The sequence below is a fragment of the Aythya marila genome (assembly GCF_965140915.1).
Source record: "Aythya marila genome assembly, chromosome: 13".
Taxonomy (NCBI): domain Eukaryota; kingdom Metazoa; phylum Chordata; class Aves; order Anseriformes; family Anatidae; genus Aythya; species Aythya marila.
This window is the reverse complement of record NC_139054.1, coordinates 5,978,241-5,984,079: the sequence shown is the minus strand read 5'-3', so window position 1 is coordinate 5,984,079 and position 5,839 is coordinate 5,978,241.

Here is a 5,839-nt window from a genome sequence, read left to right as displayed (position 1 = left end):
AAGAAGCATTTCAAGCTGATGCATCCATCGATAAATAAAATAGGGCACAGTATTTTCATTATGAACATTTCAAAAATACTAAAAGAAATTTGATATGTTCAACTAAATCATTTGCCGAGGGTAATTCTCCCAAGTCTGCAAGTTGGGTGGGAGGGATAACAAGAGCTTGAGAAGCACAGAATATGAAATGGAAAGAAAAATTATGTTGCTTTTTGATAGCTGAGGAAAAGCCTGAATACACAAGCCAAGGAACAATGTTTTTAAAAGTTACATCTCTGGAAATCTAATGGAAGGAGATAAAATCTTGAAGACCAAGGCAGACATATTTGAGAACTAGATCCAAGATGAAAACCTCAGGCTACACGGGCTCCCATATGATCAGGGTAAGAACGAACTAGTTAATTTTCTTGAAAATTGGATTGCAAAAGCTTAACAGCTTACATTTGAAGATGACCCACATTGCATTGAAAAGGCACACAGAATTGCCTTTAAGAAAATAAAAGAAAGAAGAAAAAAAAATAAAAAGAAAAAAGAAATCCTGAGTAGGAGGCAGAATTATGCTTTGCCTCTTAGGTCAGAGGTACAAGGGAAGGATCCTCCTCAAGGCAGCATATAATGATAACATACTTTTAATGATAACATACGCCATGCTTCCTTACTTCCACCCTTACTTATGGTCTCAAGTGCCATAATTGCAGCAAGGACTCAGGTTAGCCCTGCCGAAGCACAGAAGCAAGGTGGCCACATCCCCTTATTTTCAAGGGGAAATAAGGTTTCACATTTCTTTCCCAGAAGACTGGGAAAAGCAGGATGAGCATACCTCTGCAGCACTCCCTGTTTTTCAAACACCTTTCACACGTTCAGAACTCTACAGCTTTGAAAAATCACTATAGCCAAACAGAAAAGAATAACCTAATAAGTATTAATGACCCTTGATAACTGAATTGTACATCTCTTTTTTTGGAAGAACTTTCCAAGCATAGAACCCCAGGAGCCACTGACAAAAAAATTTCCAGTCATCTCCAGGTTTTGGTTTTATCACTGTATAACAAGCAATAAACATTTCATTTCAAACTGGTAATTACCACAAACAAACCTATTTCTACAAATGTTGTACTTGTTCAGCACTTCTGAAGACAAGATCTAAGATATCAAATCATTCATGTGAAAACTGAAATTAGAGAATCTCTTTGACCTTTACATTTGTATTTCCTTCATGTAAATAAATTCACATATTTCATAATGGGAATGATAAAACTTATGCAAATAGTCACTCAGTACCTAGATAAGATAGTTTATTTCCTGTATCAGGTGGTACAGTTACCAAAAATTACCAAAAAAAGCTTTAGGAAATGCAATTCAACATAAAAGGTATAAAATTCCTCATTGCAGAATAGCATTTGCAGTAACTTCTAATCAAATTGTGTTGGCTAGCTGTTTTTTAAATGGGTTGTTCTTTTTTAATGTTCAGTTCTTCCACCATCAATAGCTACACTTCAGTAGAAGAAGGTCTTAGCTGTTCAACAGTTTTTGTTTTCTTTTCTTTTTTTGCCTTTTTTTCCCTCTAAAACTCCAATCTGTCACCTCAAATCGTAAAAATCATACAATCTAGAGAGAAAACAAAACAAAAAAACAGAACCTACAAACTTTCAGCTGCTTTGTCAAAAAAGTTCTTTTAGGTTAAACATCTAGTGGAACCATCTTGAGTGGAATGATAAATTAAAATGACTCAAAAAAAAAAAAAAAAGAAATAATATTCCCTGACTTTTTACTGTTAATAGGAAAAAATAAAAATAAAAATAAAAATAGAACTGTAACTTTTTAAAGACAACTGTGGTAATTTCACAATTCAAGGGTCTTCTCATATTTGTTTTCTTACTTTTTTCCACTTATGTAAATTGACATGGCATAATAAAAGATCCACTACATCTCATAATTGAAAAACTACCTCAAAATCTTAATTAGAAGCATTCTAAATATGGTTAGTTTTCAAGCTTCCCAGGAACATTTTATTTTTGTTGTTCTCCATATTGACCTGCTTTAGCTGCCATTCTTATTTGTAGATCATTTTTCTCCCTTGTACCAAGTTGTTCCATTCTTTCCTCCAATTTAAAACATTATTTATCCCTTTTATTCAGTTTTAAGATACATAATTGACCTACAGCTGAAAAAATGAATGCCCAGATTTCTCTGAAAGTCCTGTGTAAATAAAATTTGTAGTTTGCTACATTCAGATCTTAATTAATCTTAAATGAAGCAAGTTGTTTCTCACTGAGGTTCTGTGAATGTAACGAAGGAGAAAAGAAGTTACTCTGCATACATAATTAGAAAGCTACTTAAATGAAATTTGAAAAAAGTTTGCAAAGGTTTTTTATTTTTTCTTCTAAGCAAGTTTAAAGATTTTTGAAACAGTTAGCTGGAAAACTTTGTCCTATATTCAAAAATACCAAGTGGGGTGCAACAAGAAACACCTTTGTGATACTTATTTGATCTTTTTTAGATTGCCAAGTACATTTTAAACTACTAAATTGTGAACGTACATAATGAAAAAAATCTAGCAAATAATTTTCAGATTTTTTTTTTTTTCAGCAAAACAAAATGCTCAGCTAAAAACATATCACAGAAAACAGAACATATTATTTCCATTTTTTTAAATATTACTCTCATGGTTAGAAACTAGTTATGTTTTTTTTTCTTTTCTTTACTTTTTTTTTTTTCTTTTTTAGCACTAGGTGAAAAATCCTGGTGATGCTATGCTTCTTCCTCTTAAAATGATACTGCATCAGAAGCCTTCTGTAATATTACTTAATTGCATAATTAGCAGCATCAGCATTCTAGACTTCTATCTAATTATATTCTTCTACTCCCAGATTGCCATTCTCACTCACACAACCTGACAGAACCCTGCCACCATCTACAGTGTATTAGAGGTAGAGAATTCAATGTCTTAAAACTGAGTAAAACATTAATTCACACCTCAAGTTCTGCTCAAATATAAGTACAGTCTGTTGTACCAACACTTGGTGATAGGACCCATGGGAACGGTGTCAAGCTGAGGCAAGGGAAGTTTAGGCTTGACATCAGGAAGAGGTTCTTCACCAACAGGGTGGTTGCACACTGAAACAGGCTCCCCAGGGAAGTAGTCACTGCACCAAGCCTGTCTGAATTTAAAAAGTGATTGGACTGTGCACAAAGTCACGTTCTGAATTTTTGGGTAGACCTGTACGGTGCCAGGAGTTGGACTCGATGATCCTTGTGGGTCCCTTCCAATTCAAGATATTCTATGATTCTAACACCTTCACAATTCTTTCTGAACCCCACTGGCAAAGTTGTTCCTTTTTATTTTCATTTTTTTCATTTTATAAAATTTATTTCCGGTTCTAATCGTTTAGAGCTACAGTTCCTTAAACTCAATTTAAGCCACCTCACTGTCTTCTGGCTAGCTTTTGTGACAGAAGTGGTAAAGCAGTTCTGAAATGTATAGCTTCAGGAAGTCCTGTCTGTTGACATAATGAGCCTACAATCACATGGATCCACTGAATTTGGCCTGGGAGAAGGGGAACAACAGATTTAGCAGGCAGACAGCTGTCTGATTTGTGCTGTTAGCCTAATGATCCCCTGGACTAGGGAATGGGCTGCCTGGGGAGTAGCATGTATAGGCAGTTTTATAACAAAGCAGGCATCTGTTCTTGTTCCTTTGATATGTTATCAACCACGACATAGAGCACCACTAGAGAGAAAAGTGGAAGCACTTTAATTTTTCCCAGTATGTCATTTCCTTCTACCAACCTCCAAATCTCAATATTGGAGATTGAGATTTGAGATTGAGATTTCATCACTGTTTTCTACTAGCTAACACTGAAGCACCTCAGATATTCCTGAAGTGATACAATATGTGCACAAAAGCACAAAAGAAAAAGCCCTGTAGTTTTAAGCACTCATCAGCAACAGAGAGAAGCGACACTGCTGGTACTACATTCAACACACATGTCCTGCTTTCACTTTGTTTTCTTTTCATGACTGCTGTGAATGTTTCAAGCCATGCTATTTGGGCACAAAAACTATGGAGTAATGAAAACCTGTGAACATCACTAATTACCTAAAAAAGAATTTTTGAAAAATATAACGAGCTTCTTCAAAAATTTCTGCTTAACTCTAAAAGACAACTAGTGTGATGACGGAAAAGCAGCCACCTATAGTCATCCACTATTCTACGCTGCAAAGGACAAACTGAGACAAATTGTGAAAACTGGGAGTGCCACACTGATACAAATGGAAAATATTTTCATAGAGTTTAAAACATTTTTTCTAATGAAAATAAAAACTCAAGAATAAAATTTCATGGGAGTACAGTACCAGTGAAACACTAGGTAAAACTTGATTCTAAAAGAGCAAAGATCATTAACATTAACTCAGTGTTATGTCCTTTGAGTCTTACCTTGTCTTGTTAGGTCTTGATTGTGAAGCTACATCAGTGTTCTTTTATAGCTGGGCTGGGAGGGAGAGAGAAAAGCAGTACTTAGCATGCACAAACGATTACAACTGATAAATAAGAACTGTCAGCAACAATTTCATTTCAATTTTGCAGTTAAACATTTCAATTCTTTAATATCAATACAACTAAATATTAACCCTAAGGTCAAAATTATTTTTCTACCTATATAGCATAGGCAAAAAAGGTGTTAAACTCATGCTGGTCTCTTAAAGCTTCTGGTGTTATGCAATTTTGGGATTTTATGGGTTTTCGGAATTTCTAAGTCGACAAGATTTTTCACAAACAGAAAAAGGATGACCTGTTGTGCCTATATACAAAAAAAGTAGTCAAGGTTTTACTACATATAAGACAATAGTGTGTATAATAACAATGCAAAAAAGTCAAGACAAAAAAAAAAAACACAACAGTATATAATGGTACACTTGTCTTGCACAACCATTTGTGTCTACACAAAAACTCTTATAATGACAAAAAGTAGCAACCTTAAATAAATAACATTAGGCCCAGCTTGGATCCACTTCCCAAACTGAGGAAGTCACACGGTATTACAAAGAAATCAAGTTAAGTTATTAAGACCCAATTTTAAGTATAATAATAATCTTACTAGTTAACATGTTTAAGCTTATTGGCACCATATATAACAATTTTCAGATCATCTAGGAATTTTCTCCTTTGACCATAAATTGTTCCACTGTTGCATCAACAATAAACACAAATACTTCTTCAATTTCTATTTACACTAAATTAAAATCCATCTGAAAACATACATCTTTCAATTCAGAGGGTAATCAAATAATTACAGAAAAAAATATGAAGAAAAAGAGAAAAGAAAATATGAAAAATAATTACAGAAAAAATATGAGTAGCATATGAAGTGAAATCCAGAGCTTGATAATTACAGATACAGTCTACTTTATTTTGGCCAATCAGCTCTTAATAGTTTAGCCTAGTAAGACAAAAGTCAATTAGTACTTCTTTAATAGACTAATCATTTTGCATTTAATTGTCATATCAATAATACAGGCATATCCCTACAGCAAAGTCAATAGTTATTATATCAACTAATTAAAATTTGAGTTAGAAGGTAACTCAATGAACGTTCTATTCAGAAAATGCAAATTCTTAGAACTAAAAACAACACCTGATGGCAGGGTTTGGGGGGTGGGGGAGGTGGGTAGGGATTCTTCTCAGATTCAACAAGAAATACCAGAAATATTGTGTGGCTCTGTCATACTATTAGGAGTGACTTTTTGATTGGCATAATGAGAAGAACAGCAAAGCAGAAGGGTCTCCTCTCAAGTTGCACAAGATCATAAGATTCCCACTGGACAATATAAAATGCTG